The sequence below is a fragment of the Alosa pseudoharengus genome, unplaced genomic scaffold (assembly GCF_046254945.1).
Source record: "Alosa pseudoharengus isolate Yale_2024_CS ecotype anadromous, Long Island Sound unplaced genomic scaffold, YU_APseudo_1.1 YU_APseudo_1.1_scf_6, whole genome shotgun sequence".
NCBI lineage: Eukaryota > Metazoa > Chordata > Actinopteri > Clupeiformes > Clupeidae > Alosa > Alosa pseudoharengus.
Window position 1 is genome coordinate 21,360,998 of NW_027468848.1, and position 12,071 is coordinate 21,373,068.

The window sequence follows — 12,071 nt, forward strand, 5'->3', positions numbered from 1 at the left end:
GTTGGGCTAACTTAGTACATGAAGCCCTACCAGGCAACACAGGTTCGTGGTCACAGAAAACCAGAGGCGTGGTTCCAAAAATACATTGTCACTGTCAGTACACTTTATTAACAAATATTAAAAAACATATAGGGAGTGAGTTCTCTCCAGACAGTCAGACTTTTTGCCACTAAGGCACTGACACAAACGGCCTACAAGGCCTGGACACACATGACACACACACATACATACACCAGAATGAGCTCATCAGAGTACTGGCTGAGGAGGGGTGGAAGGAGCCAGGAACAGGGCTGGAGCTTACCCAGGGCTGGAGAGCATATCAGGGACAGGGGCTACAGACACACCACACGTGAATGTCAATAGCAAATACTCAAAATGCACCACAGCAGGAAAAGTGAAGGGACGCCACCACCTCGAGATAGTCCGCCACCCCAGTTGGCCTGCAGCTCCTGTCCGGCACGAGAGGAGAATCAAAGAAGGAGCCAATACTCCTAATACGCACAATGCACAGTATATGCACTCACATAGTGTGGTGAACATCGTAATACAGTAGCTAAGGTCTACTGGACGAGAGCGTCCATCGATATACAGTTATTCTCCCGTGTGAAAGCTAAAATGTATACAAACATACAATAAACAAAACATGTAAAATCGACCATCACAACTTAGGTAAAAACAAAACAGCAGCGTTCGGAAACCCGGACCAAAGTAGCCTTGATGTTGCCGCTCCTTGTGTTACCACCAAGCTCTGTTACATGAAAAGATACAATTAAAACCCACGCAAGCTACATATTATTTTAAAGACAGTTAAACTTACGTACCGATCAGGTTGGTTATGAGGCCCATGTTCTGCGACCGACAGCAGTCCTAAAACCCCAAAGTTTGTATTAACTAACTAGCCTACATCATACAGGGAAAGCTACAACGAATGCAATGCCACGATAACCTACCAGGAATGTCACTGGAAGCATGCACAGCGGGCAGGAGGCCAAAAGAGCACAAGGGATCCCGCGGTGAAGGCAGGAGTCAGGTGGACAAACAACAGTATGCAGCTATGACGTCAGCTTTCAAATTAAAAGCTGAAGTTAATATAGCCACTACTATATGCTGATTGGCTCACCTCCGAATGCCAAGAGCCACTTGCAATGGCACTCCTGACCTAGACAAGGGGCGTGGACCTTGTCCTGTTACACAAGGTATGTCTTTCCTCAACAGGCTCCTCCTCAGACTGCAACTCCGGTACAAGCGTCCTCACAGGCCTGTCTCGGGGTGTCTCTGTTCTCGGACAGAACTCTTCTGCTTCTGCATTTAGAGGTGCCTCAGCATGTCTCACTGCTGTCCAGAAACGATACTCCTCCTCACTGGAACTGTCTGTGTCTGTTCGGTAAGTATCACGTCTGGCTGTATGATCCCTTCTTACCGTCTGTTTTGCTTTTCTTCTGTTGTTTTTCTCTTCCAGGTTGGGTTCATGACCTTCTGGCTCTTCAACCAGGTAAGGGCATGGTAGAAGTAGGTTACGATGTAACACACGTCTTCTCCCTGGTCCTTGTAATGGTTCAATCACGTACACTGGACTATCGGGGCCTTTCTCTTCCCTTGACTTAGCTTTCCAGTACCGCCTCTGGGCGTGAGGTTTCTCACCAGAACATGATCACCTGGCTCCAGAACAGAACTCCATGTGCGCTGATTGTAGTTTTTCTGTCCTCTCTTTGCACTTTTCTTCATGTTTTGCATCGCAATAGCATAGGCTTCTTGCATGACTTCTCTCCACTTCTCGGCATAACCAGTCTGTGACTGGTTCCTTTCTCCTCCTTTCTTGGGGAACATTAGGTCGACTGGTAAAGTTGGCTCACGACCGAAGAGAAGGAAGAATGGAGAGAATCCCGTCGCTTCGTGCACAGTTGAGTTATAGGCATGGACCACTTTGTTTAGGTGTTCTTTCCACCTTGACTTCTGAGACTCTTCAAGCGTGCGCAACATACCCAGCAGCGTTCTGTTGAAGCGCTCTGCAGGATTAGCTTGAGGGTGATATGGGGAGGTGAGTGAATGGCGAATACCGCAGTAGTCTTGTAGCTTGCGAAAGAGAGTATTTTCAAACTCTTTTCCCTGATCGTGATGTATCTTGGATGGGAAACCAAAACGCATAATAAAATCAAAGAGTTTTCTGGCCGCGGTCTTCCCAGACTGCGTAGGCCTGTGCGTATTTGGTAAAATGATCCCCAACTACAAGTATATACTCCTCACCTCCTTTACACTTGTCCAAGTGTAGGTAGTCAATAGAGATCATCTCAAACGGTACAGAGGTCTCAATGCTCTGGATAGGTGTCCTGATTATTCTGTTAGGTTTTTTCCTTTTTATGCAGCGACACACCTGGGTAACGTAGTGTTCCATTTTTGGCCAGAAGAACCGTTCTCTCGCGAGAGCCACCATTCGATCAGCACCTAAGTGTCCCATTTCCTCGTGGAGATGCTTGTACACAACAGGCTTCAGGGAATCAGGAACAACTAACTGCTTTCTCGCTGCAGTCTCTCTTCTGAGGATGCCATCTCCATCAATCTTTAGACGGGGCCACTCGGAGAAGTTGTCTCACTGCCTCACTTTCTGCCAGCTTGTCTTTATTCAAGAATGCATGTGTTCTTTTCAAAGCCAGAGCTCTGCTAATGACTAAGTCTGCACTCTGGGCAACTCTGATGTCTTCCACTGCAAGCGGCTGGATTGGCTCTGAGATGTTACACCCCTCTGGCAGTGCATCGATGTTACATGTGACAGCAGAGATCCAATCAACATTTTGAGTTTTATCTCTTTCCAGAGCTTTTCCGATGCATTTGATAGCTTCCTGAGGGCATTCCTCTGTACACTCTTGCATGATCTCTTCAATGGGCTTTTGTCTTCGTGACAAGAAATCCGCATCTCTGTTTGCTGTTCCGGGTCTATACTTCAATGTGAATCTATAATCCGCCAGCTCTGCCATCCAGCGGTGTCCTGCTGCATTGAGCTTTGCTGACCTTGTGACATAGGTCAGGGGATTATTGTCACTATATACAACAAAGTCAGGTGCATGGAACAGGTAGTCACGAAAACGTTCTGTGATGGCCCATTTTAGTGCCAGGATTTCTAATTTGCCAGAATGTAGCTTGTAATTCTTTTCTGCGGGTGACAATGTCCGTGAACCATAGGCAATGACCCTAAGAACACCCTCTTGACGCTGGTACAAAACTGCACCTAAGCCCTCTTCTGAGGCATCCACGTGAAGTACAAAGGGTTTCTCCAAGTCCGGATATGCCATCACTGGTGGATTTGTCAGCTGATCTACCATTCTGTTCAGTATTTCTTGGTGAATCATTGTCCACTGGACAGGATGGGATGGTGGCAACTGAGCAGACATCCGGCTCACATTCTTTCTCTTTTGGCTTTGCGTCTGTTCAGACTTAGGCTTTGCTAACAGTTCGTAAAGAGGTTTGGCTATCCTGGAGAAGTCTGGTATATAGGATCTATAGTAACTGAGGAAACCCATCAGCTTTCTCACCTCTCGCACAGTGGTTGGTGTCTCATGCTTCAGTGCTTGAACTGCTTCCACCTCTTTGGGATTCATCTTGTATCCCTCTGCAGAGATTACTCGACCCACATAACAGACCTCACTTTTGAAAAAGTCACATTTTTTCGGCCTCAGTTTTATACCACACTCTCTTTGCCGTCGCAGTACCTGTCTCACATTTTGGAGTTGTTGTTCAAAGCTGGAGCTAAATACTAACACATCATCTAAATACGGGACACACACTTCATCTCTCAGATCTCCCAGGCATCCCTCCATGTAGCGCTGAAAGGCTGCGGGCGCATTAGTAAGCCCAAACGGGATCCTCACCCATTCATACAGTCCCCATGGTGTTATGAATGCAGTGCAGGGTCTGCTTTTCTCACTCATGAAGCCCTGGTGGTATGCCTTGCCCTGGTCCAAAACCGTGAACCAGGAGTTGCCCCCCAGGTTTTCCAGGATCTCCTGTATCCTCGGGATTGGATGACGGTCCGGCTGTGTTTTCCCGTTCAGCAGTCTGTAGTCTGTGCACAAGTGTAGACCTCCATCTTTCTTCCTGACGCATACTACAGGTGAAGAATATGAAGAACAAGACTTCTGGATCCAGCCTCGACTGAGTAAGTCCTGTATGTGAGTTTTCACTTCTTGGTACAGATGTCTAGGGATTGCATTGTATGTTCTTTGCACAGGCACATTGTCTTTTAATTGTATGACCATTTGCAAATCTTTGATACACACTGTGTCCCAATCATCCTTTGCAAAAACATCACATTCCTCTCTGAGCATTTGTTGCACCTGCAGCCGTTGGTCATCTGTCAGATGGCTCAGGTTTGCAGGTGGGTCCCAGGGCTCAGCTTGTGGCATCCGGCTGGACTGCTGTGCAAGTGAGGTGACACTGTTCTCTAGTGCCTCAGGTCTTTGACCAAATGTAGACTTTGTCTGCGACGGGTAGATGGCATTAACACTGTGCAACCACCCAAGTGTCGTGCGACTACACAGCATGATGTCATTGTCGGTAAAATTTTCAACTGTAACCTCTATTTTACCGTTATCTTCTGAAGGGAGCTGAATTAACTGCTCTCTGATGACTAGGCCTGTTGGCCATGGTATCTCATGGTTCGGCTCCAACACTACATGTGACGCACTCAACACTCTCTTATTTAGCCGGCCACATTGCACCGCAACCACTTTGTTTTTCGGGATGGTCACTGGTTGTCTGCCTACTCTGGCTATGTGGGGTTGGTTCTCAAGCTTTTGTTTCTTTAAAACAAACAAGACAGCTCTCGCCGTTTTGCGCCCTACCTCCAATGCTGAGCACAGCCTTTTCACCATGTGACCAGAAGGAGTACAGTCTCCACAGGTGTCGTTCGTCAGTGCTAATTCTGCAATCACATTAAAGCCAATGATGGGGCGTTCAATGTCACTGCTGGCAACCAGGATTGGGACCATGACAGGTTTGTCACTCATCCCAGCCATAGTGTTCTTAGACAAGGTGAATTCATTTTCCATCCACCCATCATATGGAATGTGAAAGCTCCAATGCTCCTTCCTCAAGCAGCTCCCTCACTGGTCTCACCTTAACATCTGGCAGGTATTTTCTTTTCCAGTTCATTCCCACTATTAATACCTGTGAACCAGTGTCCCACAGTATTGAAGTGTCAACTCCCCCTAGGGAGGCTCGAACTAGACATCTCTTTCCTACCAGCTTGGCTGTTTGTCACTGCTTACCAGTGAGTGGTGCTCTTAAGCTGAACAGATCCACTTTCTCTGTGTTTTCAGCAGGATGAATCAATAATTCAATTTTATTTGTACTGGCTGAGGCATTTCTCATTCTACAACCTGATGCCCAATGTTCTGCGCTTCCACACTTATAACAGTGACTACACCTTCCATCCGGGTTGGACAATTGACACTGTTTGACACTGTTTACTATTTACAGTCTTTGGTTGTGGTCGATATTTTCGGTTCGGCTGTTCACTCACTCTCATTGGTTGAGGCTTTGAGGTCTGGTGGAGACTAGCAATTTGAGTGGTGAGGTTCTGAATAGCTTCACATATAGCCTTATTACCATGGTCAACCTTTTCCATCAGTGTATCACGTTTGTTTGTCTCACAGTGTTTATTCTTACTGTTTGATTTGTGCACATAGCTTTCCTTTTCACATTCCTCATTTTCCTCACTAACCGCTGCAATTTTGATCATCTTTGCTTTTGATGTAGTTGATAACTTATTCTTTCTTTCCATTTCCAGAGTGTATGCAGCTGTCATTTTCTCCAACAGGATTTCATCTTTAACTTTCGGATTTTGTAAGTATGGCTTTATGTCTGCACGGATGGCTTCATCATGAAGGCCAGTGAGTACCGTTTGGAGGAATTGATTTTGTATTAGCTCTGCACTGTACTTCAAACCAGATTTAACTCTCTCTGAAGCAAAGACAATTTGTTGTCTCAGATCCATGGCTCGCACTAAAAACTGAATGGGTGTTTCTTTTGATCTTGAACAGCGCGCGTGAGAGAGTGGTACAAGTCTGTAGCATCCTTCTCAATGTAGTGAGTCCGTAATATCTGTCTGAGAGCTTGCAATGACAAATCAACTCTACTTTCAAGATAACTCTTCAGTTTTGTTCCTGGAGCTATAGCTTGAATGACAGCTTCTACGACTTCTCCCTCATCATATCCTTTTTTCAGTGCTCTTTGAATTTGTCTTTCCAAACTAGTGTACGCTAATTTATCCTTTTGATTTGGTTCCCCAATTTGTCCCCAATTATTTTTAAATCTCTTCTGTACCGTGGATGGACAAAAGAAACATTTTGAGAGGCTGTTCCTCTTGCATTCGGGACAGAAAAATTTTCTCCTTGTTCATTTGGATGACTGGGTGCGATATTATTTTCGACCACAGGGCGGAACTCTTGCACTATTTGTTGGGGCTGGGATACGCTATTACCTTCATTTTCTCCTTTGATTTCGTCAATTTTGTAATTTACTTGCAGCAATAGAGACATCCCTTTATCCTCTAGTGAAATAACATCTTCCCCTTCTAGATACTGGAGAATATGCCTCCTCAACTTACGAGGTAAGTCTTTATCACTTTCTTCCACAGTTAGACGGACCTGAGTGCCCAGCATAAATAATTCAACTTTGGTGCTGTCAGTGTCAGTAACTTTAATTCTATCTCCGCTACAAGAGTTTCCCACTCAGACGACATCTGTTGCACGTTTGACATGATAGAAAATTTTACCTTCACTGCTTCGTCTGGAGCACTGCAGTATTGACGACGTAGGCTTAGCTAGCAGCTAGCTCTTACGGTGCCGTGGCTAGTCACTCGTGACTCGTCTTGCTTGCCTCGTGATGAACTCCAAACTGGGTGGAAACACCAAGTTTATGTTGCACTCTTAAGACAGACTCCGTCTTCTCTTTAGCAACTTTATTTTGCCAGTTCTGTTGGAATTATATTTTTACACGAAGCAACACACAATCTTCTAGATGTTCTAATCTCAGCAACATAGCCCACGTTTACTTTACTTGGCTCAGCTCTCTTTTTTTATTTTATTTTTTATGAACACAGTTACGTTCAATAGAGAATAAACATAAGAATGCTCAACAGAAAATACAAAGAAAATATACATGAATGAGACATTAAAACAAAATAATGATAAAGAAATAAGGCAAAAAAACAAATACATAAAAAGGCTATCTTTATTCCTCTTTAAAAAGGTTTCGGTAAATCTTTATAGTTTTCTCACTTTTTTTACAAATAATTAGTGCTAAAGTTTGCATGTAGGCCTATATTGAGTTCACAAATAAAAGCTTCCAGATTTGGGGGCTTTTTAATACATCTGCATTTATGAATATGGAATTTCCCTAATAAAATAAACAAGTTTAAAATAAAATCGATATTAGGGTCAGAGTGCTTAAAGTACAAAATAACATTCTTATATGTTATTTCAATGTTTTTATTCAATTTATTTAATATATATCTCTCCAAACCAGTCCAAAACTTAAAGGAATTATCCGGAGTAAAATGCACTTTATTTCCGGATGATTGGGGGTACATACGTTGAGTTGACATCAAAATTATGTCATTCGGATGTGTTTTGAGAAAGTTCGATTGTACCGTTTTCAGTCACAACTCGTAGCCTGGAAGTGAGCGGGGCATTTCAATTGCGCCGCTACAAAACGCTATTTTTATACCTCTTCTACAGTTCCAAACAACATAACACTTACGTGGTAGTGAGTAGAGGGTCCCTAAAGCCAAACCGAAGTATCCCGAGGTCTTTATGTGGTCGAATAGAGAGTCCAGAATGAATTTCATCAAGCCAGTACCTTTCCGGAAATGTTGCCATCTTTGCCGCCACCTTCAGGGGAAAGTCCGTAGGAGTCTTATTGCTGAGTGTGTTGTAACACACTCTGGAAATTCACAATTTCGTCGCCGTTTAAAAAAAAAAAAAAAAACATAGTCCAGTATTTCTTTCGAAATTGAAATGAAGTTGTATGGACTGGGCTATGTTTTTTTTTTTTTTTAAACGCCGACGAAATTGTGAATTTCCAGAGCGTGTTACACAGCAATAAGACTCCTACGGACTTTCCCCTGAAGGTGGCGGCAAAGATGGCAACATTTCCGGAAAGGTACTGGCTTGATGAAATTCATTCTGGATGCCCCGCTCACTTCCAGGCTACGAGTTGTGACTGAAAACGGTACAATCGAACTTTATCAAAACACATCCGAATGACATAATTTTGATGTCAACTCAACGTATGTACCCCCAATCATCCGGAAATCGATCTAAAGTGCATTTTACTCCGGATAATTCCTTTAACTGAGTGCGTGCAACTGAAAAACACATGAGACAAAGATTCAGTCTCAGTATTGCAAAAGGTGCATTTATCATCAATATCTAAAAATTTAGAGAGATAAACATTGGTAGAGTAAATATTATGAAGAATCCTAATATGTACTTCTTTTATTTTATTATTTATGCAATATTTGTGAGGTAACAACCAGGCTGTTTGCCACCAGAAGTCTGAAAATATACTGTTCCAGTAGGCTTTCCCTCTAGGGGAGATTTTTCTCTTTTCACATAATGTATTGCGTATATTTTTGTTGTTGCATTCTGAACTGAAAATGTTAATACCGTTAATCATCAGAGGAGGGTTAAGTCTCAACGATTCTTGATAGCTGAGGTGACATTTCATCAAAAAGGATAGGCCAACAGGAATAGCTTTGAATACAGAGTTATATTCTCTACTTGTAACTGGAAAAGATTTGGTATCAAGGAATCGTTCATAGCTCAGCAGTGTTCCATCAGTGTCAAAAAGATCATTAACATAAACAACACCTTTATCAATCCAATTTTGCTTAAATAAAGATTTATTACTTACTGTTATGTTTTCATTATTCCATATGTAACCCACATGGATAGCCAACTTATCACTACTAAATAGCTTTTAGATGCATGCAGAGACTGATGCGGTTTAGAGGGGGAGAATGTAACCCACATGGATAGCCAACTTGCCCATTGTGATGTACCAATAGTTCTCTGGTGACCCCTAGAGGGTGCACGAGACAGGTTCAAACAATCAAACAATAATAAACAACTGCTAACTGTTACTTCAAATTAAAGACAGACATCGGAATGGATAGGAGAACAATACGGAAAGATAGAAGAAGAATATTAATCACAACAAGAATAATATTGACCAAACAGAAATCAAACACATACATCCACCACTATTTTTTATTTAATTATTTATTTTGAGTGCACTCTCTATTATTTTTGGGGTTTATGTTTATTTTGTTATTTTAAGTTCAGAGATCTCAAGGGAATTATTTATTGAAAATTTACCTAAGTGCCGGCACTTCTGATAAACTGATATTATAGTTATATGTTAAGAATTATTTTTATTGTATAAGGAAAAGTGATTTGACACCATAAGTATATAAATCAAATAAGTAGCAATAGTAATAAATTGAATATAGAGTCAAATAAAATAGTATAACATATAACGATTAAAATAGATCAATAAATAAAGGGTATATCAAATAGGGTTTAAATAGACTATAATTAGATTTTAAATAGAATATAAATAATATATACAGTCAAATGAAATAGTTTTTTATATTTCCACTGATACCTTAGAATAGAATAATATATGATTGCATAGAGTGAATTGAATGATATTTGAATGTTAAAATAAATATATTTTGTATTTAAAGAAGAATCTTTGAGAGTGGTGTGTTGTCTTGGGGTGAGTCATTGAACTGTGGTCTAGTAATAACCTAAACCAGTCTCCTCTTGAACCTAGAGTTTAGAACTAGACTTCCTGCACAAGCACAGGCCCTTCCCTCGTCGTGCGGGTTACACATATAATTGTTTTATGTGGTGAAAAGTTATGGGAGTAACATAACTTCCAAGCTAAGAGAGCTTGTTGATAAAATTTAGAGAGTTTTATCGGGAGTTTGGGGAGACTAAAGTTACAAGAGAGTAAGAAGTGAAGACCTCCTAACCTCATCAAAATATTGTATGGAATAAAAAACCAAATTGATTGTGGAGCTTGGCTCAGCTCTCTACTAGGCTACTGCGCTGGCTGATGACATCATCGTAACTGAACTTTTACCTTTCAGTAACATACATCATAGAATTAACAGAATAATATCCAGAATATTTATAAAACAAAATTACAATTATTCCCCCTACAGAATCTAAGCATATCCCTATTCTAGGAAATTATAAAATTATAAAATAATATATTACTTCTAGGTCGCAACATATATAACCTACTTGGGATGCTTACATGCAGATGTCAAAGTGTTTCTATTTTCGCATTGATGTGAATTAATGTGTAGATCCGAAGTTTAAACGGTAGGCCTATAGCTGTGACGTGCAGTCACCTGACATCACCATCAAATTAGAGGATATTTCAGAACTATTAACGTGGACAGCTCCCCTTAAGAGCATCTTAAGAGCAGTGCACGTGCGTTCACGCTAACCACGCCGAAACAGTCGGAAAAACCAAACGAACGATCGTAAGATGAATCGTAGAAAACCCTCGTAAGGGCGTGTCTCCGTCGGTATTGGGGAACTGGGCCCTGATTCGGAGGCATATCACATATGTAAAGATTATAAAAACTGATTATTTTTCGATTCATGGCACGTTTCTTATTATTTTGGGGACTGGCGTTGGTCACGGTTTGGAATGAAAGGGAGAAAACAGGACAGAGTATAACCTCAGATGTTGAGGTGTCTGATCCCTGTGTGTGTGTGTGTGTGTCCTCCTCAGATGTTGAAGTGTCTGAGCCCAATCTTGGTCCATCAGTGTTCTGTGGGGTGGGTGTGACTCTGGGGCTGCTGGGAGTGGCTACTGGAACATTCTTCCTCGTCAAGGGAAACCAGTTCAACACGAGGCCAGAGGTATGACCATAACTAAAGCAGCATGTTAGCAGCATGTCAAATGCTCTTTAATGTAATTGTAGGTGTGTGTAATTTATTTTTCTTTCATTTCAGACAATAAATCTTGTGGGTTGAAGTCTGTAAACTTTATGCACAAACACCAGCACCAACACAGATTTCCATGGAAGTCTATCACACTGCCCTAAGCATTGAAAAGGAGTACCTTCTGCAATGATACGTGATGACGAGGGTGATCTGTCCTGTACTATGGCAGACATACCTATCTCCCTATATCCATACAATTACTACATAATTTTGCTTTAGTGCCATGCATTATTGGTTCTGTTACTGATAAAAAATAATTCAATTTCTTGCTGATTTTTACATCTTGCTGATGTACTTGTCTCCAAAGTGAATGTATAGTGAGTGTATATTCTCAGTACATTGATGATGACTATTTAAATGTCTCCATTCCTGAAAAAAGGGGCATGTTGTGTTCTATATCAATTATTAATTCATATTGATGCAAATAACCTTCTTCCAAGAGATAGAATTGCTCTATATGCTTTTCTTCAAAGATTTTGATTGCTTCAGATACACCGTATATTTCTACTCCTTAAAACAGCCATGGATGTTCAATCATTTCATGATATTAATAAAAGTACTGTAAACACAGTGCAAAGACAAGCACGGTAGTGTATTTTATTCTTAAACATTAGTCTCCCCATTCTTAAGTACTGTACTTAAGTATTTCTTCTTAGTTACATCTCTGCACCTACATAATGGAAAACCAGACCTGAAATGATCGGTAAACAAAAAGTTTTTAAAAGTTGGTAAGACTACATTAAGGAAAATATCAATAATAACAATAATGTCAATGCAATATCAATGATCAATAATGAAAATAAACAATACCATTATATTATACAAACCATAACTCATCTTTGGCTGATTAAAGACCAGACGGGCTGCAGTATTCTGAATCAATTGTAACGATCTCACTATACAAGCAGGCAAGCCAGCTAACAGTGAATTACAATAGTTCAGTTTGGAGATTACCATGGCCTGTAGAAGTTGTGTGGAGTCTTGTGTCAGATAAGGTCTGATCTTCCTAATGTTGTAAAGGACAAACAGGCATGATTTTGCAATTGA

General features: G+C 41.2%; 1 long non-coding RNA gene across 1 annotated transcript; it reads right to left on the bottom strand.

Moving 5' to 3' along the window:
• Positions 1-351: 351 nt before the first annotated feature.
• On the bottom strand, positions 352-1,056 carry LOC143105899 (uncharacterized). The gene is made up of 3 exons (XR_012983567.1): positions 951-1,056; positions 822-867; positions 352-748 (listed from the first exon to the last, which is right to left on the bottom strand). It is a non-coding gene; the product is annotated as an uncharacterized LOC143105899 (long non-coding RNA).
• Between the last annotated feature and the right edge of the window lie 11,015 nt (positions 1,057-12,071).